General features: G+C 41.5%; 1 protein-coding gene across 10 annotated transcripts in view; it reads right to left on the bottom strand.

Annotated features, from left to right (window-relative positions):
- The window catches only part of LRRC3B (leucine rich repeat containing 3B), a 45103-nt gene that overhangs the window by 11015 nt on the left and 10102 nt on the right, over positions 1-23986 (bottom strand). For 2 of the 10 annotated variants that reach the window (XM_077176912.1, XM_077176919.1), the window contains exons 2-3: positions 16151-16217; positions 12370-12500 (exon numbers count right to left, since the gene is read on the bottom strand). The exons of 4 other annotated variants lie outside the window; for them this stretch is intronic. The gene's annotated coding sequence lies outside the window, so the exon portion shown is untranslated. The remainder of the gene's footprint in view (positions 1-12369; positions 12501-16150; positions 16218-23986) is intronic. 4 more of the 10 variants (XM_054639594.2, XM_077176936.1, XM_077176915.1 and 1 more) reach the window with 2 other exon arrangements.

Raw genomic sequence — 23986 nt, 5'->3', positions numbered from 1 at the left:
ACACAAACACAGAGCAATAATTCATGGCACAAAGAATTTGAAAGGAAAGAAGCCAGCAGAAGCTATTACTAAAATGAAGCAACCTGAATAATACTAATACACAGGATGAGACTAGCAAGAAAAAGAACATACTTCTGGAGCAATTACTCTGAAAAAATCTTAAAGGGGAGAAAAAAACCCCACAAGATAAATTAGCAAAAGGGGACAGCAGTTAAAATATAGTACCTCAGCAGTTATTAATTCAGCTCCTTGTGCTTTGAAATATGCTACCTGTATATTACCAGGACCTTAAAGAAGCATGCAGAAGTAGAGTAACTCATTTAGAAAAATGCAAGAAAAATAAAATGTGTACCAGCATATAAAAGAAACCAATCAAGTTTGAAAGTTCCAATTAAAAGCTCTAAACCTAAGAGTGAATGCTCAAAACCACAAGCTTCTCCTAATGAAATTAAAATTGTGATTTAACAATATAATTCAGAAAACAGCAAAAGAGACAGCAAGTATGGAATAATTATGAGATCAATAAGCAATTAAGCAACTTTAAAAGACATTCAAGTAACCTACAATCAAGTGACACACTGAGTTAGCTGCAAGCCATTTGACCTTACCTGGCTGATCAGTGATGCTGGTTTTACTGTGCCAATGGTTATTACACCTGCACACTGCCATTTGCATAGCTGGAGAGCCAAGAGCATTCCACTTCTGCACTAAAGGTGTCAAGCAAAGTATCATAACCTACTGTATCAAACCATCCACCCAAAAACCACATCCCCACTTCTAATATTTCAATCCATGAACAGTTTCAAATAACTGTAATTTCTTTTTCATTAGCTTGCGAGGGAAACTTACTCTTTTTTTCTGTCCTAATACTAGATTTTCCCTCTATATTTAGGTATCATTATAGCTCTAAAAGCTCAACATGTGGTAATCTGAAATAGTCAGACTCAGAGATTTTGTACTTTCATGAAAGCAAGACTAGTAGGTTCCCATCAGGACCCACTTTTAGCTCTGCTGGCTGCTACTACCATTAGAAGCTGTGGAAAAAACTAGCCCAAGTACAACTTCTGCAGCCCTGCTTCAGGTGAGGATCTTCCAAGAAAGAAAAATCTAGCAGTGTAAAGCTTCAATGCCATCTTGTGCTGGCAGCACTTCCCTAATTAAGAATTCAAGGCCAGATGGAGCCATTAGATCATCTAATCTGACCCCCTGCCTACCACATGACGTGTCGTTTTACCAGTAAACCTCATATTGAGCCCAAAAATTTAGGTCAGACTGAAGTATGTCTGAACTGAGAAGACTTCTGTGTGCCCAGGGCAGTACCTTTTGTGCCCACTGTTCTTGCAGCACCCTGTGTCAACAATCACCATAAGAGTTAAACTACTCCAGCAGACACATCTGCTCCACCAGGATCCAGACACCAAGCAAGAAAGAGTGTTTGTTTTCAAAAGAAAGGCTGTACTGGAAGATAATGTTCCACTGTTCAGCATCAAGAGTTCTATGTTACCACTTTCTCCAAATGAAAGTTAAACAAACTGGCTATTTTTTAATCTGCTGGTGAGTTACATCAGGCCCCCAGCTGCCATTAATGAACAGTTCAAATTACATGTGTTACACCTAAGCAACAATCAGCATGTTTTCGTTTTGAAAGAAGTGCTCTGGAGCATCCCCAAGGCTTCTCAGGAAGTCAGGTAATTTTTTTTTTTTTTTAACCATATAGTAGGACTTCTCCAAAGTCATAATAAAACTTGCTGTATTAAGTGTCTCTTCTAAGGACATAAAATGATAGCAAGTCATTATTACAACTTGACGTTGCAGGCTGAAATCCTTTAAGGGTTGGTTCTCTGACCATTACTCAGCAAAAATCTTTAGCCTGTTTGCAGCTCATCAGCTGGTAAGGGGCAAGAGAGCCTTCGACATTCACCACACTGAAATAAAAGTTATCGCCAACTGCTAAATGAAAGGAACAGCTCTAAGAAAAAAAATAAATCTGCTTTTCTCAGTGGAAATAAGCACCAGTCTTTAATAGACATGGAACCTAGCTGTGCAAAAAACAAAAGCAAGGCACAGCTGCTTGACACCGAGTGTGCAGAGATCTTCCAGTTAGTCGTTTTTCCCAAGGAGAAAACAAACAAAAGGAAGGAAGAGCCAAAATGAAGTGTTGCAATGGCTACCTCCAAGAAGAAAACAAACCCTTGAGGTCACTAAAGGAAAAGAGGTCTTTATCAGCAACACTAGAGCACAAAAGGAACTTGGTTCAATAAAACCCTTATTTTAAAGACAAGAATGTATCAGCTCTTTGTGTGTCCCCTCTGTATAACCTCTGAGGTTATACAGCCAAGTTGACTTTGGCAGACCTAGGTGATACAAAAAACAGGAGTTGTGAAGGAAAAAAAAATCTTGATTAGCTGGGCAATGATCCAATAAGCAAGACACTTGAGGCTGCAAGTTCACAGCTGAAGAAGCTCAGGTAGAAATAATTTATAGCAAATTAAGTTAGGTCATGATAATGAAATTTAAAGACATGTGGGGCACAATTAATTTTACTAAGGCTTGTTGAAAAGTGAAACCCAAGCAGAGCAAACAGGAAGGCTAATTTAACTCTGGTTACTGTTGGCACTGGCACTGAGATAAACTTAACTTGACACACTTGGAATGGGAAAGAGAATATAAGAATAGGATTTTAAAAAAAAAATTTAACACCATTTCTCCACATTGCAGAGGAAAACAGGGCAAATTCAATCCTGTGAATCAAGGCTGCTTGTTTCCCAATTTTAAAACATCCTGGCACACAGCCCTCAGTGGCAAGTGCAGTGAAAACAGCTGATTGCAAGGGTTGGGAAAGGATGGATAACAACATCTGCAGTGAGAAGCCCCTGCCATTAAGGAGCAGGAGGGAGGATGGAAAAACCTAATGGGAAAAGGTCTCCTAAGAGGTGCAGTGCCCTTGCAGGGCACTGGAAACCAGCAGAAATGGCAGGAGGGATGTTGTCATCATTGAGGGCTCCGCAAGGTACCTCAACAGGTTATCCGGCCAAGCCTGGCCTTTGGCTGCACTTGGCAACAGACGAGGTCCATGGTGTCCTCAGCTGCCCCTCCTGCCACCCACGTCCCCCACGCTGTGAAAAACGCCAGGTGAAGGGGAAACAAGAGTCACTGTAATGGATGAATGCAGCAGTTTGCAGGAGGGGGGAGGGAGAGAGTAATGAAAAAGTGTTAATATTGAAGCAATAAAGCTTGTGGCCATTTTTCAGTCTGAAACGCACAACACCATAAAACAATGCTTAAAGGCACTCACTTCTGTTCCAAACCACCTGCACGCTAAGGCACCCTGCTATTAGCACATAAGTTGTTTACTACCAGTCTTATTTCAGTCAGACTCCAGGAGAGCCATAAAGCTGAATTCTTTCACTCAGTACAGGAGTCCAAATGGCCTCAGGTTTTCCTTGGTATGCCAAGCCCCAGCGTGTCACCTGCGATCCCTGCCCAGTCACTAACCCACTCATTTCTAGTAAGATGTATAAAAGTCAAATCAAAGCAAGGGGAATCTGTGCCTGGGACATGGCACACATACACCCTCCCTCTTGCCTGCTTCTCCTCGAGCTCCTGAAGCAACAGCTACTCTCAGTGAGGTGTGCTCAGCACAACTATGATGGTGGCTTTATCTGCCAGTAACCATCCCTTGTGTTACACTTTCCCAAAATGGTCTGGGCAGTGGTTGGTAAAATGAGACTTCTATTTCCTCTCCTGAAACAATTTCTTCAAAAAAAAATGTAATGGAGAAATAATGAAATATAATGGCAAAACAAATAAATAATGGATATTCTTTTGAAATTAAGACATTTTCATCTGTTTATTTGTCACTTGCCTCTTTTTTGTTTCTTTCGTTTGCTCTTTTGTTTGGCCCAAATAAAAGCATGTGAGTTCAAAGCAACTCACCCACTTTTTTTCCTCTGTCAGAAGCAAATATTATGATTCAGGGACACCTAGAGAGATGGCCCAGCTACAAAGAAAAGTCTTTGTCTCACAGAGAGGACTACTAATTCAAGGAAAAAAAGATAGAGGCTAGAAGAATAGTGTTATCTACAGGAAAGTTTAAGGCTGACAGAAAAGCCTGTGGAATTGCAGGAATAGCGAAGAATAAAGAGAAGTAGGAGTTAATCTCAGGTCTGTGCAGGCACCATGAAGGGAGGAAGCCAGATGTGAGAGTTTCACATGAGAGACCACACTGGCTCACCAGCCCATGGGTGAACTACTTACAGCCCGGAGCCCAGTGAAACTGCCAAGCCTTAACAAGTTCTATAAATTATACTATCTTTCTGGGAGCTACATGACAAACCATGAAACAGCCCAGCAGCAGCAGCAGCATTCTATTGACTAATAAAATAGACAGAGATACACTGGTATGGTGGAAAAACCAGTTTTGCCCATATTTACACACCTTCGCAATGAGAGTCAATAATGAAAAGCACCCTATTAACTGTCTGCCTTTTTTCAAAGGCACCTTTACCTCTTATGCATTCAATTCCCACATCTGAATACAGGTCAGGAGTCCAGGACATACAAAAAAATCCAAACAGCCTAAACAACACTGTTGAGTCCCATGTTATGTACTATGAAGAACACCACAACAACAAGTAAACTAAACTGTATCACTTGAGAACAGCATTTTCAAATCTTTTTCCTTGTGCTTACCATCATGGGAAACATTATCTTACTAATTCTTCTTTCCTTAGTTGCCATAGATGCAGTGCCACAGTTCTGCAGCAACATGCAGCCATCTTCATAAGCTGGTTCAGATCTGAGCACAGCTGCACTTCTGACTGCTTCCCTTCTTGCTTTCAGTCTGGCAAAGGTATCCTCCAGTTCCATCCTGCCCTTCCCCACTGGACAGTTCACAGACTCCTCCCCACAGACTAGTTCAAGCACATTAAAACAGATTAAGCTTCTGTAAAGAAGTGGTGCCATACACCTTTCAGTGTCACTCGTTCTGGTCCAGGAACAGTTTGCATGCACCCCAAAAGGATGCTTTCTGAAAATGACAAATCTTCCATCTCTTCCAGCTGCAAGGAGAGAGAATTGCAATCCTACATTTAAAACCATTGCTAGCCCAAGGAGCAGCCCAGTGTTAAACTTCAGTCAATATAGTGCTGTCAACCTGTCTTCACACTGATCCATGATATGTGAGCAGCAGTAGGGTGTTCACAGTGGTAACAGCGACATGTTATTGCACCACCAGGGCTCTCACAGTGCTCTGAGCTCAAAAGTGTCCCCAGAACACAAAAGGGAGACAACCACAGCTATGGTTACCAGTGTATGTTACCAGCCACCACATGGCTGTACCATGGCAAGCAAGGGGACTGCAGGCTGGCAAGCCCATGGCTCCTTGGGGAATGAGCCTCAAGAGCCCCAAAAAGCTCCTATGATGGGTCTGCTTTCCTTTTGATTAATATATTCAACCTCTCCTTTCTCTTTCCACCAAAAAACTGTCATTTTGCAAATAGCTCCTCTAGAATTCTTCAAAGTTGCACATAAAAATGCAGCAACCTCTGCAAACAGGGAGGAATGGGCAAGTCAACCATCAATCCAGGAGGTGTCTTCCAAGTTCATCTACCATACTAACCCACCACATCATCATTTCATATTATAAAGTTACTTTAATGGCTGTACAAAAAGCTCCATTAAGAATGAATTATTAGTTCTCCATAAATGACTTTAACATCTGCCTTTGTAAGGCAATCATTTATTAATAACAAAATAAATAGCTAGGCTTCTCTTAGAATAAATTTTAGTAGTAAAATGAGAGGAAAAAAGACTCATAATTATAAGATGTTAGTACATATTTTATTTTAAGTTACCCAAGTATTTCCCAGGCAAAATGCTACACCCTACCTTTACTCATTAAAACAGAACATGGCCTGAAGTTTAACGAAGAGGAAAAAAAATAATATCTTTTCCTATACAGTGGCATTCCTTCAGTTAAGAAGTTTCTTATTTCTGCTGCATTTTTCATAGCACCCATATCAATACTGCTACTAAAATTTTAATGGATATTTAGTGTCACTGGAACATACATATTTTCTTTATTAAATATGAATATCAAAAATTTTTGGAAAAATTAAAAACATTATACAACATGAAAAACTTCAACCAAAATACAAAATTTAAACCATGCTGGTATTCTTCTGTCTTTATAAAAATATGGTACTTTATCAGTTCCTCCTTCTGGAGCTTTCAGTCAGCTCTCTTCAAAAAAAAGAGAAGGTGATTCTCTGGTGCACTAAAGGTTGTAGCTCTTTGTGAACAAGGTGGCCCCACTGAATGCTGCTTGGCTGGGCTCACACTCAGGAGGTGAGCAATGATCTGAAGCAGAAGCTCAGATGGTTGTGGTGAGGTCCTGCAAGGTGTTTTCACAGGAGACACCTGATGTGGGCTATGTTGTGAACAGTCCACCATGAACAGACACACACACTGCAATTCTGACTTCACAAGATGTGATGACAGCAGCAGATATGCTGAGGAAAATAAACAACCTTTTTTTATGTAGCAGTGCCAGCAGAAAGCAGCCCAGAAGTTGGTACAACTACTCTTGGGAATAATTACTGCAACACTTCTAGCCTCCCACTGATTTTGAGGCAGTGCCACAATTGCCATGCACAGCCATTCTTGCTTCCATGCAGGAGGAGGAGCAACCCTGGCAGATCTCCATGTGCTGCTAGGCTGAGTCCTAAGTGCTGCGCAACCCTCTGAGAGTCACTGGCTCTTTCTGGAATCTAAGAAAGGGAAAGGCTTTTAAAAAGTTACGATGAACTTAAATCTGGTGGAGCCATGCTGGAAAGGTAAATGAACACTGCTTGAGGACGAGTGGCTCCTCAGCTCTCACTGCATTCAGTGTGCATGCCCCATGTCTCTCTGGAGGGCAGGGCTGACCAACCTCTGCTCCCCATCAGTGGCACATGCTCAGCAGCCAAGGGGTGATCTGTGCTTTGCACCTGTTAGCCCAGACTGCTGCCGGGCTTGGAGCTCAGAAGAAGGCAGAAGCCAAAATCCTGCCTTAGGCTGATGGCTTCACCCAAGAAGCAGCATTTTCTGGTCCTGCTGAGCTCAGGAGCTGTCAGGTTCCTGCTGAGCTGGAAATAAAAGCTTCGCTTTTTTTTTCCTCCTTCTTTCTCCCCATTTGACAACTGCACATAAACACTTGTAGATTGGGACTGTTACACCCCTGCAGGCTTAAAACAACCTTGTTCAGGCATGGACGACAGCTCTTGATGGCAACATGAATGTGACTGCAGACTAATTCCCCTTGTTGTTCTGACACATGAAAACCACCTCTGAAATCGCTGCACTGTCTGTAGTCACTCCTGTTACACATCTCTGCACAGTCAGCACTCAGCCAAGCCAACACAGGAAAGAAGCACACAGGAAAAACTCGCACCTTCATACTGCTTTGTGCAGAGTTCTTTTTTAGTGTAATCATGGAAAGACATTAATAGCTTAATTTAAATACAGGTCTATCAACAGACTCTAAATTTTTTTAATACATGCACTCTGCACAGGACTGGTTTGTGTCTAAAGCACATTAAGTGAATCTCTGTCTCTGGAAAGACAGACTACTAGGAAAAAGGCTGTCAATTGAAAAGGTACTTCTTCCTTCAATATTCTATGCTCAGAAAATCCAGGGCCCAGTGAGAAAATCTGGAACCATAAAGGCTTGTTGTCAGCAGAGAAGGATCCAGTGAAGGGACATTTAACCACACTGGACATACACAAGCCCATGGATCCAGGGGGGATGCATCCATGAGTGCTGAGGGAGCTGACTGAAGTTTACAGGAGGCTACTCTAAACGATCTTTCAAAGATCATAGGTATCAGATGAATTTCTTGAGGACTGCATGAAAGCCAGTCCTATTTTCAAGAAAGAGGATCCCATAAACTAGGCAGGCCAGTTTCACCTCCAACCCTGGGGAGGTGATCAGCAAATAAATCTGGGAACAATTACCTTAACATATGGAGTAAAATTAAATGACTGGGAATAGTCAGCATAGATTTATGAAGGCAGAAATCACATCTGAACAACCTGATAGTTTTCTGCAATGAGATGCCTGCTGAGATGAGAAAGAAGTGGATGTTAATTTATCTTGACTTCAGCAGAGCTTTTGATGCTGTCTCCCATAACATCCTCATTGACACACTGATGAAGTACAGACTAAACATGGAAATGGTGAGGTGGAGAGAACACTGGCTGAACTGCTTGGCTCAAAAGGCTGTGCACAGCAGCATGAAGTCCAGCAAGAGGCCCATCACTAGTGGAGCACTCCAGGGGTCAGTACTGGGACCAACATCATTTAACATTTTCACAACCAACCTGGAGGGTGGGAGAGAATCTCCATCAAGTTGGTTGATGATAAAACCAGGGAGGAGCAGTTGATGCACCAGGTGGGTGTGCTGCCATCCAGAAGGACCTGGACTGGCTGGAGAACATGCTGGCAGGAACCTCATGCAGCTCAACAAAGGTGAGTTCTGCACCTGGGTCTGGTTAGCTCCATGCATCACTACATGCTGGGGCCTGATCAGCTGGAAAGCAGGCTTGCAGAGAGCAACATCAGGGTCCTGACAGACACAAAGTGTGTGCCCTCACAGAAAGGTGGGTAACAGCATCATGGGCTGCTTTAGAAAGAGCATCACCAGCAGGTTAAGGATGCTCCTCCCCCTCCACTCAGCCCTGGTGAGACACCTGCACAGAGCTGTTAGTCCTGGGCTTCCTGGTTTGTGCAAAACATGGACTGAAACAAGTCAGCAAAGGCCACAAAGGTGATAAAAGAACTGGAAGATCTGATGTATGAGAGGCTGAGATTCCAAGGACTGTTCAGCTTGGAGAAGGCTCAGGGCAGGTCTCATCAGTATGTATAAACAACTGATGGGAGACAATAATGAAGACAGACTCTTCCCAGTTGTGCCCAGCAAAAGGAGGCAATGGGCACAAACTGAAATACAAGGAACTCTATCTGAAAGCAAGAAAATATTTTACTTTTCTTTTTTCCCGTCTCCCTACTGTGGGGGTGGTCACATCTGGAACAGGTTATTGAGAGAGGTTGTGGCATCTCCATCCAAGCCTGGTGGACATCGTTCTGAGCAACATGCTTAAGCAGTGGACTAAGTAATCTCCAGATATTCTTTGCAGCCTCAGCCATTCCATGATTACTTCCAATCAAGTTAAACAGAACAGCTGAAAGAACTACAGTTCAAGAGGAAAATACTCAAAAGCAGCAGAACTTAAGACAGAGGTAATTCTAGGCTTTGTGGCATAATGCTTAACTCCTACAGATGCACATTTTTATTTCCTCTTTATGTTACACAAGACTGTACAACCTGTGTGGTCTGAAAAGAAGAGATGCAATTCATGGGGTTCTTCACTTGCAACACAGTTAGTTATAAACACATATTCCAAACAAGAACTTGGCTGAAGATGTTTTCTATCACTCAGATTTTATGAAATATCTTACCACTGAGTACAGTTTCCACTATGACTACAGTAAGTAAGCAGATTCAATTACAGATGTTCTCTTTTAAAAACACTATTTGAAAGGAACATGGTGTAAAGCATTAATTGAAATGAAGTTCCTTTCCACAAGAACAGTGCTTCCTGAGAAACAGTTATATTAGCCAACTAACACTGAAGAGACACAATTACTATGTTGCTCTGTGACTCTAAATCAAAATAGTATTCTTCTTTTTTAACTCACACCAGCATCCAAAAACAAAGGACCAAAACTGCAACTGTTTATTCATTTTTGTAACTGAAGTCAACAAATTGAATTACTGAATTGATAGCATGACAATATCCCCAGTAAATATGCATAAACTTATCTGTAAACTCTTGAAAGGAGAAGTTTTTTAAATGATAACAAGTCACACACAGTCAATTTATTTAGGTAAATAAATTCCTAAGAACCTAATGGACCAATTAAGTGATTAACTGAATTCAATGCATCAAACACCAGCTTAGGTGCCTACTCTCATACAAGCTGTTTTAAAAACACTGCTCTTAAAGAAACCAAACAGAGTGAAAAAAAGAAGTTTGAGCGTTTTTTTTAAAATGCTTTTGAGCACCAAAATGACACTCAAGCTGGCAAGAAAACAAGGGGAAACTTTCATTCTGTTTTCTGTACACAAATTACAGAAGATAATCCTCAAAGTGTAGCTAGAAAGCTTCAAAATTAAACAAGACCACTGAACAAGCTTTCTAAAATTCCAACTTTTGTTATTAATTTTGTCAGTCAAATGGATGTAATAGGAAATACATTTTTCCATCCTTAATTTACAATACTCTCTTAGAACATCTGAGGCCAATTCACAACCCTCTACAGGGATATGACATTTGCCAAGAGAAAGAAAAAAACAACTCTGCAGGAACAAGCCACCAAGGTTTTCCCTGAAGCTTCCTGTTGGGATTTGTAGCCTTAAAAGGAAAAAAGGCTTTTTAATGCTGCCCTCAGCTTGCCAAACTAAGAGCCCTCGGGTGTGCTTGGTGTCTGTCACTGCATTCGCTCAGGGATTCTGTGTGGCTTTCTCTTGCTATCTTCCAGCAGATCCAGCAGGGCTGTTTTCATCTCCTGGCATGATGCAAACCCTCTATCAGGCTATTTGCTTAACCCAGAAATCCCAGAGCTCCCCAGGAGTCCGAGCTCTGCAGGAAAGCTCAAGCACCAGAAGACACTGCAGAAGCAAGGCAATCTCTGCCCAATACCTCTCAGGTCCAGATAATCTGGAGGTGAGAAGGGGGGCACCTCTGCTTGACCAGACTTTTTCCAAAGCCACTGAGGGAGTCATCCTTAAGGATAACCTCCACATGTAAGCAAAGGACCTACAGGATCATGCAGTTCCTGCCTTGGGAAAAAAAAAATCAACTACCACCTGAATTTTCAAGTTCACAGTAACAGAAACACTTTTGAAATTCATGTAGTAATAGCACTGATAGCAGAAAAATTCCTCTTAAATGCCTTGAACAATTTGGTTTTACACTTCAAGACAACAAGTTTAATTTCTACTACTGTTTTACAATGAAGAGAAGCTCCCTTAGGTACTAAGCCTAATAAAAAGGAGCCTACCACATACTTGCCCACAGTCATTAATTTTGAGTACTGAAAACCACTGCTCACTGCTTTTCTCGTGGTGGAAAAGGGCCATGCAGAGGAAATTCAAATGCCCAGATAATTCATAAAAATACTATATAATATGGTATATTTAAGCATGGCTACATAAAGTAAGCAAGATTAAACAGTATGGCAAATAGAAGTGAAGTATAAACATATTTTCCCTTATAACACCAAACGGAAGTCACATCCATTTAAGCAAATATTTTTCTATACTGATAGAAGCCAAATACGTGGGGTAAACTGCTGTGCTTTTTTTCTGTTTGCTTCATATAAAATCACACAGAAAATTTGTGTTCACATAACACTAACAACAAAATGCTCTTTGCTATTTTACAAGCTGTTTGTAATGAACATTTTAGCTCCCTCAAAAGGTGAAGAATAAATCAGCCAAACTCTTTATGCATGTCCTATGAGGATACCCATCCTCAGTAAAAACAAATTTCACTAGCCTTAGTCAGCAAGCTACAGTGGTATGTGCCAAAACTATGACACGCACCAAAAACTTAGAGACTTGTTAACTGGTAGCAAGATACAACAGAATGTGCCCACTGAAAACTACTCAAATTTCCCAAATGGCCTTTGAGTGGCTTTCTTTTTTGAACAAGAACTTGATGCTTCACATTATATCTGTGCACACTATTTTCTCCTTCTTCCCTGAATTCTAAACATTTTTCTTACATTTACTTCTTCTGAGATTCAGTAGTGACAGTTTCTTCTTTACACTCCTACATATATTTTGCACAAGCTGTTAAACGGAATTAGTCCATGCTCCTCTTTCACATTTTTCCTGTGCTCTGAAGGAACCCAATACACAGACTTTTGAGAAATCCTAGCTTTGACCCTTACCACCTAGCTACTAACTTGTGCAAACATGGTTTGCCAGGATGAAGAAAGATCTTGTGGACTGTAGTCATGCAGACCTTCCAAATGGCCACAAGAAACATTTACCAGGTGAAAAGAGGTCCCAGGTGGCTGGCTACAAAGGGGTATGAATACAGCCTTTGGAAGACAAGTTGAACATGCTGAGTGTAAACTCTACACTGCCCTTAGCTACCGTGACACCCCTTACAAACAGATAACCACAAAAACATTGCCTGGTATCATTTCACAGTTTGCACTCTGCACATACAATAACCCAGGTTAGTTCTAAAGGATACCATCAGCAAGAGGGATGGCTGGGACTTGTACCTAAATACAGAAAAAGATTATTCATTTACCTTGAGCATAAAGGTACTCACTCCTCAAATTTCATGACAAGTCTTCACTGCAAATTTCCCCTTATCATTCAAAATCAGCATGAACATGTTAGAATCACCTAGAGAAGTGAAGCCTTGTGGTCTTCACAGACCTAGCAAAACAGAAAGATTGATGTAAGCGAATTCCCTCTGCCTCCTCAAAAAAGGCAAAATTACACCCTGATAATTCTTTCAGTTGGAGTTCACTAATTGTCTTTTAGTTGGAAATAAGAACAACCAGTTTTGTGGCAACAATCACTAGCCTTAATGTTTGATTTTTTTAAAAATAAAAATAAAACTACCAGAAGAAATACTAGGAAGAAAGCAAAGTGAAGCAACAATGTAAAACTCTTGGATTCTGGAACAGTAAATAATGCAAGTGTGGACATCCTTCCTTCACCATGTGGTAGGACCACATGGCAGCAGGAGCAAAATCATCATGTGCAGTATCTGAAGCCCGTGCCACAGAACAGAAAATAAAGGTGGATAATAAAGAATAAACCTATTATGCAAGTGCTGATATGTTTAAATCTGGAGGCACACTAGCACTTCCTGCAGAGCTTTTTGCCAAGTACAGAATCCTTGGGGAAAATGGCTTAATCCCCAGCAATGACGCAGTGCGAGAAGCCTATCTGGGACACACTTAATGCCGTCCTCCACACGGAGGGTGCACTTCCAGGAATAAAGAGTTAGTCACCATGTCTACCTCCACCACCCATCCCCTCATCTTTTGCATATCCTGCTCTGCAGAGACAGGCATTCACACCTACAGGATGCTGCTAAGTCATGCGGGGACATGGCATGCAGGGAACTGCTCTTCTAAAGAAAATGCCTGCAAATACAATGGACATCTCACTAAGATTTCTTCTTTCACATGGATTCCCACAGGTGGTTTTGCTACACCCCGTTCCTGAATGGAAGCACCAATCTGCTTCTGCACACCTTCTCATGAAGGTTAGTAAAGGGGCAGAGAGCATCTTCTTGCTTATACCAAGACTCAAGGGAGCCATATGAAACAGATAGTTAAAATGGTTTAAAATCACAGAATCACTGAAGTTGGAAAAGACCTCTAAGATCATTGAGTCCAACCATTAACCTGGCCACATCCATGTCCATCACTAAAGCATGTCTACAAGTGCCACATCCACGTCTTCTGAACACTTCCAGAGATGGTGATTCCACCACTTCCCTGGCAGCCTGTTTCAATGCCTAGAACACCACTTCAGTGAAGAACATTTTCCTAATATCCAGTCTAAACCGCCCCTGGTGTAATGAGGCCATCTTCTCTGGTCCTGTCACTTGCTACCTGGGAGAAAACAAGGAGTCCCTTAGGTATAGATTCATCTTCAAATTATAGGAAGCTGGTTTTTTTCATTTTTTTTCCCTTAAGTTTCTCTGTGGAATTGTGATTAATGCTGAATGCTGTAAACATTTCTTGTTAGCTCATTTCCAAAGCTCATCTCAGAGTGGGATAAGATCACATGCAGCAGTCCCATGAAGCAAAGGAATGAGTCATCGGTCTGAAAGTTAAGGAACAGACAAAATTGTAGATTCGGACCAAGGTAAGCATAGTACTGAATGAAACACCAGTTCTAAATTACATCTCTGGAGAGAGCAGTCTAGAACAGCAACTCATAAACAGACCTACCTAACACAGCATTAAAAAATACATATAGGGTCACCAGTGGGATACTTAAGATAAAAGCCCTATGGAATTCAAGGAAGGGGAAAGTCTCCCTGAAAAATGCTTGAAATAGCTGAAGAAATTCAATTACAGCAGCAAACACTTCGTAACTAAGTTGGTCAGGTTTGTGTCTGGTGTTTTTACAGGCAGGCATGAAGACTAAGGACTATGAAAACTATGGACTATGTCATTTTTAAACAAAGTGAATAATTTAATTTCCAGTGAACTCTATTAATTTTAGTTCTACTAAAAGCAATACAATTTTACACAAAGAAGAAAAAAAAAGCAATAGTGCAAATGCTCTCTCATTTAGAGTACAAGTGGTTTCTTCTCTGACTGAACAAAGAGCACTCAAAAAATGAGAGTATGTCTCATGAACCACACTGACAAAAAAGGCTCAAAATCTGTTTATGTGATTTTGCTGGTCTATATGCAAGTAATCTAGGTAATAAGCTTAGACTTCTACCACAGCAACTGAGAGGAAAGCATGTCCCCAGAGATCTATAGCCTGATTAGTGATGGTAAGCTGAGATAGCATAGCCCCAGCTGCTCAATATTACACCAAAAAAAAAGAGGTGGGCAGGTTCAGAGAAAGCTGCACATATTGGTTTCACTCCTATTAACAATTTACCCCTACTATCTCCTCACCCACTCCCTCTTCACCAAAGCATGAAATGACAGTTGCTTAGATTTAAGCTGTTCAATATTCAGTTTACTGTCATCACAGATTACAAAACAAATTGACAAAATGCCACCATTCCACACATCAATTCCCAAATATCACGCTAGCCCTGTGAATCTTCAGATGTTTTGCTCTCCTGAAGTCTTCTGCTCTGTCTCCACTTAACCAGCCACAGCACTGAGCTTCAGCCACAGCTCCTTCTCCTTCTCTGCTCCAAGGCAGCACTGAGGATCACCGAGGGTGCAATACACATCAGGGGGATTTCCCCCCCCATCCTTCACCTGCACCTGAGCATTACATCCCATTAATTTCCCTTTAGCTCCTGCATGCTCTACAGAGATCATATCTACCATCTCCAGGGAACCTTACCCACACCCAGTGCATGACTGCCTGAGCTGGTTCAGCCCTCACTGAGAGAAGGAAAAGAGAGTGGGAAGAAGGAGAGCCTGGGAGTAAGGCCTTCAGCTCAGCTCTTCAGGAAACTTCCCCACACAGTGACTCTGCTGGCTCAGGTGCACCATTCACAAGTTTAAATTGTGGTGGCTCTCTCCCCACTAACACTTCAGCCCAGTCATGCTGCAACATCCTGAGCACTGACTGCATCATCTAGGGACGGTGAACATGCTCCAAGTGTCTGGCTGAGAAGGGTGAGGACCTCATCAAGGAAAGCAATACCAAAAATGTATTAAGAGGATGAGTGCTCAAAACAGGGCAGTGCCATTTAAAAACTTCCAACACATACTAGAATGTCCCAAGGATGGAATACTACTAAATTTTTATATTGATAAATCCAAACACATGATTCAACAGCTTAATAGGATGATAAATTTGAAGATTATAAAGACTACATCCCTTCTTCTCCAATCCGGACCTGCTTCTTCACTTACTGATTTTTTAAGAAAGCTCAGCTTCCATCTCTATTTCATGGCTTCTAATTAGCTTATTTCTCATTTTAAGTATTTACACCTTGGGAGTTGAAAAAGCAATGGGATAAGTGATGAGCAGAAGGAATAAAAATTGGCTGTGCAGGATAACCACTCCAGGAGCTGGACCACCTAACCTGCAGGCAGGATGGAAAGCAGCTTGGGAATGTCTCCTTCCTGTTCATGAAAACACAAGGGGCTGTGACTTCCCACCAGACTGCAGCTGCATCACACCTACCACGCAGTGACTCAGAGCACCCCTGCCACACACACAATTAAGTTCTGTCAAGCCACCACTGACCACCTCTAGTGCACAGCACATGGCACGCTTTAATTTAGCGTTAGCAAAATACCAACAGCCCCTGGAGAGACTTGGATTTAATTCTACTTCAAAAATATGTTCACTGTACTAGAAGCAAAGTAGCACCAATGAATAATAATTACTAACTGTCAGCTCTTTGAACATTTTCATACCTATACTGAAAGTCTTGGAAAGGATGGCTCCTCTCTCCCAACATGAATGCCAGAAACAGTATTTTTTCTGAAAAGAAAGAACACATCAGATTGCAGATGTTACCTCTACATTTTCTTTCTAAACAGTCCAGATCCTGAAAGAAGAAGAAACAAGAATACAGTATGTAAAACTGCAGCTCAAATGTTTTCAGCAGCCCAGCAAAATCCTATTGCACACATTTTTGTCAGTGAAGAAACAGATCTGCTGTGAGGCACAGCATGTATTTCATGGCAACAGTACAGACTCATGTTTCTGCTTCCTGGGAAGTCACTGCTGTGTAAAAGGATATGACTGGCTTCACAGGGCAAGGTAAAATTTACTGTCCTGAAACAGACTGAAAATGGAAAACAGGTGTAGCAGTCACAGATAGAAACACACAGAGCTATCAGAAGGGGTTGAGGAGCAGGATACATCAACACCAATTTATACAATTTAAATACCACAGGCAATGCTTTTCTCCTCCACCTGACAACTTCGCTTTTTCCTTTCCATTTTCCTTGCTTTTCAGCCCTTTGGAAACCTCACTCACAAGGGAGAAGATGTCACATTTCCCCTGGAACAAAATTGGCTTATGACACATTGTATAATTCCAAAAATACATCATGCATTAATTTGACATACTCCTGTCATCAAGACCTTAATTTCTAATATCTTCTTTTCCAGATACTATTAGAAAATTCCTCTGCCTCAGTTACCTAACTTGTAATACTTTAGGAAGCAAAGGGTCTCCTTGTTCATCCCAAGGTCCTTCACCTGGAGGATTCACAAACCTTCGGGGAAGGTCTGCTTTAGTATCCTCCTGAACATACAATGTTCTCACCTAGCGAGTGACTGCTGGTGAGCTGCTTTTCTCACCCAACACTTTGTATTTTAATTCCTGTATTTCCTTCACTAATTTCACCCCTCTGCTTCTGTGCATTAATTTTTCCCCCTACTCTTTGTTCCTATCAACTCTTTCCTTTCACTTTGTTTTGCTGTCCAGATCTGTGTGCCCCTATTTGCCATCAGACTACTATGAGTGCTACAGGTTATCTTGAATTCTGCAAAGGAGTACAATCATGATTTCTGTGCAATACCCTACAAGCTTGGGAGTGTGTCTGGCAACTGCTCAAACTGTTTAGGTAGAACCCTAAAATTTAAGTGGGACATTTTCTGTAAAATAGATGTGTTTCTGCTACATAAACTTTATGCCCTCCTACCTTCTCTAGAATTACAGCTGCTTCACTCTTGATTGTAAAAAGGCAGGAGCAGAGAGAGATAGGATATATACACATGCTGAAAGGCTTTATAATGTCTTCTGATGGACAATTAACTGTAGTCTGTGAGTCAGAAAACTGTAAGAGATCTACCTCTCACAATTTTGTGACCTTTCTGGTTAGGAGCTATTCACCAGCTCAGGTAAGTTGCCATTCCATCTTCACAACAGACCTCACCTGGTTAAATACTACATATCTCTTGCAGATAGCAGAATAATTACATACACACACACATCAGATGACACAGTGCTATGTATTTTTCACAGAATGTCCAAAAGTTCCATTCCCTGGTTTCAGAGTTTGATGATAAACAATGTGAGTGGACTCCATAAACCAGAGATCCACCCCAAACTGTATACTGATGTTGCTGAGATCAAACTTGCCTCTCTAAATCAGCCCTAAATTAAAATATAAAAAGGACACTTCATAGAGATAATAAATACTGATAGCTATTTTTCACAGCCTTCAATATACACTCATTTGCACTTGTGAAAGACAATTACAAAACCCAACTCTGACTTTATACATCACCAAACCAAAACAGTAAATGGATGTACCCATGTACTCCCTTTGCACTGCTCTCTGTGACTGCAGAGAGTCTGGGAGAAATGCAAACCAAAATTGATAAATTAAAGAGTTCCTTTCTGTGTCCTATCCCACTGGTTTTTGTTTAATTGCTTCTTTATCTCACCATCAAAATCAGAGTACCATTTACTGTCACAAAGCTGTCCTGGATATAAAGGAAAAGCAAAGGTCTTATTTTTAAACCCAATTCCTTAGGTGGGAGCATTGCCCAAGCAAAAGCAGCCAGCTGGCTGGGCTGTGTAAGAGGGTAGGAGGCAGGGGATAACAATCTTAATATTTTTGGATGCAAGTTTAGGAAAGAAAAAGCAAAGACAGATGCTGTTAACTGCAGAGGACACCTGAGAAGTCGATCCACAGCACTCTACACGAGCCAAGGCTGATCTTACTTTTCCTTCCCACATACCTGGGCAAGCAGCCCAGCTAAAAGCACACAGCACCAGCAAGGAGACTCTGCTCTGAATGTGCTCTTTATACCACATATGTTAGCCAATTTGACCAAAAACACCTGTAAATTCTGTCCAGAATAAAAAAAAACCTCACCCAACCAGAGCCAAAGCACCACTGCCAAGCTGGAGAGAATGACCCTGACCTGGGGGGCAGCTCTGGCAGAAGCAGAGGGGGAAAGACTGGAAGAGGTCTTCTTCTGTTTAAACATACTTTTAGTCATGTCTTTGTCAGTAACTATTGTTTTTCTGCCAAGTTTGCATAATCCTTTGCACAACAAGGTACGTTTAGCACATGATCTTATAAAAATACCTTTCTCAAAAAGAAACTATTTCTGCAGCTATGAAATCTAAAAACCTTCAGGTTACAGATTTTACTTTGGTCTACTTCATTACACACCTCATGTGCAGACTTATTACAGGAAAACGTTACCTAATTAAATTTATTATGCTTTGTGGGGCTGTTTTGTTAACTTAGTTAATTAAAAACTTCTCAATTTATGTAATTTATCATGGCATGACCATTGTTAATGAAGCTGACAAAAGATACTGTTGGATAAATTCATGCAAAGGGGATGAAGCAGAGCAGAATGAAGGATTATGTTCTCAGACTTGCGAAGCAAAGAAGCCTGAAATAAATGGAAGTTGTGAGTGTTTGGAGCAGACAGTGCATTTATTGTAATTATTTCAGGCTGCATGCTGATTGGAAAAGATTAACATAAATAGGAGCTGCTATTGCAGATGTTTCTATTCTTGCTAGGAAATCCCTTGAATATAGGAAGCACAGAATAAAAATGTGAAGATGCTGTACTACAGAAATGTAAGTTTTTTTCTATTATTTTTTCTGTTCTGGACATACCAGAAGAAGTATAAACAAAGCTGTTAATCCTTAAGGACTTGAAGGAAAAACATCACTTTTCTCTGCTAACATGATAAAACCTCCAGATGTCAGCTGACTACCCAGCAATGAATGCTCTGCACATTCCCTCCTCCCTTCCAGATGTGCCCTTAAACTGCATGGCACCCAGGTCACTGCCAGGTCACATGGCCTGCAGCTAGACCATAGTCAGTGAAATAAAATCCACAGTAATTAACAGCATTTAAGATCCTTGTTCCTCCATTCACAGCAGCAAATTGGATACATAAATAATTCACATGTAATTCTGATATTTCTGACTTCCTTTCTATATTAACCAATGGCAAAATTTCCATTCAGTCTAGGAAAAAAATACAGAGAACTCTTTTTCTGAAAATTTTCCACAATTTAGAAGTAGATAAAAATACCCAATGACAGTCCTGGAGGTGTGTGTAATACCTGTCATCCTGTCTTCTGCTTACCTTCCTCACATCTCATAATTTGTTTCCTTGTCTCCCAAGGATCCCAAGAAACAGAAACCAAGAATTAAAGTAAATGACTCAGGGCAGGACTTTTTTGACTGCAACTTCAATCTGCTCAGGTCACTGCAACACTTTTAAAAAGAAGTATATACAACTATTCAAGCTCTTTGGTTCTTTGTGGACCAGCTGCATGAAGTATCCTCCATATTGGCAAAGATCAGCTTGAGTCAAAGATGCTGTGTCAGTACAGTATCTGGCTGAACGTTATTTCCTGTGGTTCTGCACTAAACATGAAGCAAAAGGATCATATGGGCCCCTCCATTCACCAAGGTACATCTCCTTTATGCTACGTTTCACAGTCACAGGGCACTCAGCTACACCACCAGTACCCAGAGATTCCCCAGATCCAGAAGACCAAAGGGGTTCCTCAGACCTGTGCTTCCTCTATACTGGATGATGCTAGGAACGTGTCAGACCTAAACACAGTTTTCTTGGCTCAGAAGAAACATCTTCTGCTGCCTGGGACTCGCTCTTGTGCAAGATCAGGGTCCACCAAGATACCCCAGGGTGCTGGACACCACTGCTGCCAACCCTGCTAGCAGATGGCCATGGCTCTTTCCCAAAGGAGATCAGGCTGTTGAGGTGTCCGGTTCGGCTGTCTGTCTCTGCCCCGACACGGGTAGGGTGGTTCTTGGGTGGCACGCGTTTCAAAGGACGAGTCTGGACTCTTCAGCTTTTCCATCTTCAGATTGTTTATTGTTTCTTATCTACAAAATTTTCTGTCTGCCCAACAGAGGTCTGATCTGCGAGACAGCCAAGGGCACTCGTGACCACTCAGGGGCGGTCATGTCTTTTTATACTAAAATCTACGTACATGATATTTACTTTTATTTTCCAATACTTTTCACCCATGTTGGCAAGTGCACCTTCACCATAAACCAATCCCCAAGTGCCAATATCACCGCAGAAGATGGAAGACAAGAAGAAGAAAGAAGAAGGACGAGACACGCCCTGATCCCTCCATCTTGTCTCCATAACCCCCCTGTACCAAAAACCTTAAAGTTTATATTTCACCCTATAAATGTGTCCCTCTTACACCCTTCACTCTAAAGTGATTCTCATGTCCTCAAACTGCTGTCACTTCTGTGGATGGATCAAAATCAAGCCACCAAACACTCTTGGCAACATTCCAGGATTTCTGAGACCCCCCAAGGGTTCTCCTGGCAACTCTGGACATCCGGAGCGATGTGCTGAGTTCCCACATTGAGGAGGATGGTTGCATGGTGACCAGTAGCTTGAACGCTGCCAGGAACCAGAACCCCACTGAGCGCGTTTTTCTCACAGCACAGACACTGCCATGGCACCCAGCTATGACAGTTTCAGTGACAAACTCCACTGACAGCACAGCACATCTCATACTCCAAATCTGTCCCTCTTTTTCAAAGTTATGAAACAGTATCATCAACTGCAGCTCAGGTGCAGCTTTAAAGTAAAATGTACTAGAACAAAAACAACAGCCCTGTCTAACATTTACAGAGCGACTTTCAGCAGAGCAGATCTCATGGGATTTCTTAAGCCTTTCCAAGCCAAGCATATAACGCCACAGGTTTTCACAAGTGTAGCTAAGGGCAGTTTGGGTGTCCATACATTTGATTTCTTCGATTCACTGCCAGCTGGAAGGGATCAAACACTGACAGAACACAGAAGCAATTCTATGTAACCACACTGCAGAGGAATGAAAGCATGGCCAGTGGCAGAGGGAATTCACCACAATTGCTTTGAAAAAGGAGGGGGGGGGGAAATGCTATTTCCTCAACACAGTAGGGTGGCAACAGGAATTCTACCCTATTTGCAGGGGGGAGCGAGGGATTTATGGGCACAATTACATATTCTGCAAATTGCTTCCAAAGGACTGCCCTTGAATGACTGAAGTGAGATCCAAATCTCCCCAGACTAACTACCTAACAGAGCTCAGCAGGAATGAAATGCATTGTATGACTGTCACTTCTATCATTTTGAGCAGAATCTTGTTTTAGTAGTCTGTCAGATGACAAGGGTAGATATGAATTCAATAGATGATACTAAAGTCCCAGAAACAGTTATTTCAAGTAGTTTTATATTGCAAGTTAGGAACAATACCTCACTTTCCATCTGGAAATATCCTGTGTTCAAATCAGTACAAATAATATCCATTCTCAAGGTGTTTTCATTATTATTTTGCATAAGTCTGTAAAAAATTGAGACAGCATGCACATTATGGACATAAATCTATTATGCCTTACACCCACATAAATCAAAGCAATTCCACCAAGCTCAGACACAGGTTTACCTGAAATCTTTAAATATGAGTGATTTTCAAGCAAAAAAGGAAAAATAAATCCATAATACTGATGCTTCCAAACTAAATACCAATCTAATCACAACCTCTGTACAACCCCAGTCTCAGGTCTGAACCTAGGCACATTCCTGTGGTTTCTTCTTCTCAAAAAATCCAATTTCTTTCCCACCAGCTCCAGCAAGGGTACAGGAAGGCCAGCTCTGGGCACCTGCACTGAAAGACTCTTGCTGCCCTGTTTCATGCAACCCTTAGCCCACATAAAGGGTCAAGCTGGTGCCTTGGAAGAGTTCTCTGTAGCTGACACCTCGAAGAGAGGGTAAACAGCTTTTTCTGAGAGCAACAGAAGTGAAAAGGGGAGACAGCAGGATAAAAAGAAAGTTCTAGAAAGTTTAGAGACTGTAAAGATTCTCATTAGTATCAAAATATTTTCAAGGAAAATTACACAAAATTTACTTTTTATTAACCTTACTACAGGTCTATGTTATAATAAAACATCTTCCTCCCCTTGATAGGGAAACAGAGATTTTATATTGTTTAAGCATTTTGAAGACTCTTCTGTCACCTGAGAACACTTTACCTTCTTATTTAGAAGGACCATTTTCCCCTAAGAAAGAAAAAGAACTATTCACCTCCCATTTCAGACCTCCTAAGCCTCTTCTAGGATTTTTTTCTTTGTTGTACCAACATCTTTCCTGGACTTTGTTCTTTAAACATCACTTTGGTCCAGAGGAAAACTAGAACAAGGTTTTGAAAGTACTGGGGAAGCAAAACAAAACAAAGGAGAAGTGCCTGGCAAGTTAGAAAATATTGCAAACCCATACTGAGAAAATCACATGGGGACTCCCTTCCACCCAGTGCTGAGAACATAAATCTCATCTATCCATTTCACCCCTGCAGCATGCCACTCATTAGGGAAAAGGAATCGAGCCCTTTTGCTCAGTAAGGTTTTGGAAAAGCCCTCATGTAGTTCTCAATCACACCCTTGAAGGCCTCATGAAAACAACAGCAACTAAAAACACTGCCTACTTACACTGACAATACTCATGTTAACAGTCAAACTGGTGTTTTAGAGTGCAGTAAGTGTAACTGAATCTGGCAGCAGCAGGTACTAAAAACTTGCCATCATTCCTCTTTCACCCTGGACCAGCCACCCAACCTATAAAGAAACTCTACTTTTGTAGAAAAGTTCAGCTCTTGAACAAACTTTTAAGGGATGCCCATCACTGCTGACAGCTGTGAGCCCAGACACTGAGCTCCTGTCTGAGATGCCTCCCTGGATGCATTAGGGGCTCCGTGACTTGGCCCTTGCACCAGGGCTCATGTCTCAGCCTTGACAAATCCTCATGACCTGTGTATGTCCAAAACACTCGTTTTCTCAGGGCCCAGCAAGATACCTCCATTGGGGCTGCCAAGAAAGCAGCTGTAGGCTTAGCAAGGACATGCTGTAGTATTAGTGGCATGTTTTATCTTTTACCTCTCACCAGAAGTACAAACCTTAAAGGAAACGTTTCTGCAGGTGCTGATTACTCTGCCTTTCATCTCTTCAGATGTGCCTTCTTACAGGGGTATTTTATCTGGTACATCCCTGCCAGCTCTTTATAGACATCACTTCCCTCTCATTCCATTTTCCCTAAATCCTGACACGCAAACCCAAGCTGAAGAACACCAACCCCGTCACACCTGATGAATTAGTAATGACAGCAGCCAGTGCTTTTGCTTAGTCTGTTTGGTTTGGGTCTTTTTCTGCAGGGGCAAAGAAATCAAGTTCACCCTTCAAATGAACCAAGGGTCAAATCCCAAATGAAAAATTAAAGGCTTTCACCATTATGGGGAGCT

The sequence above is a fragment of the Agelaius phoeniceus genome, chromosome 1 (genome assembly GCF_051311805.1).
Source record: "Agelaius phoeniceus isolate bAgePho1 chromosome 1, bAgePho1.hap1, whole genome shotgun sequence".
Lineage (NCBI taxonomy): Eukaryota > Metazoa > Chordata > Aves > Passeriformes > Icteridae > Agelaius > Agelaius phoeniceus.
Note: the sequence above shows the minus strand (reverse complement) of the source record. Positions and strands in the feature narration are given on the sequence as shown.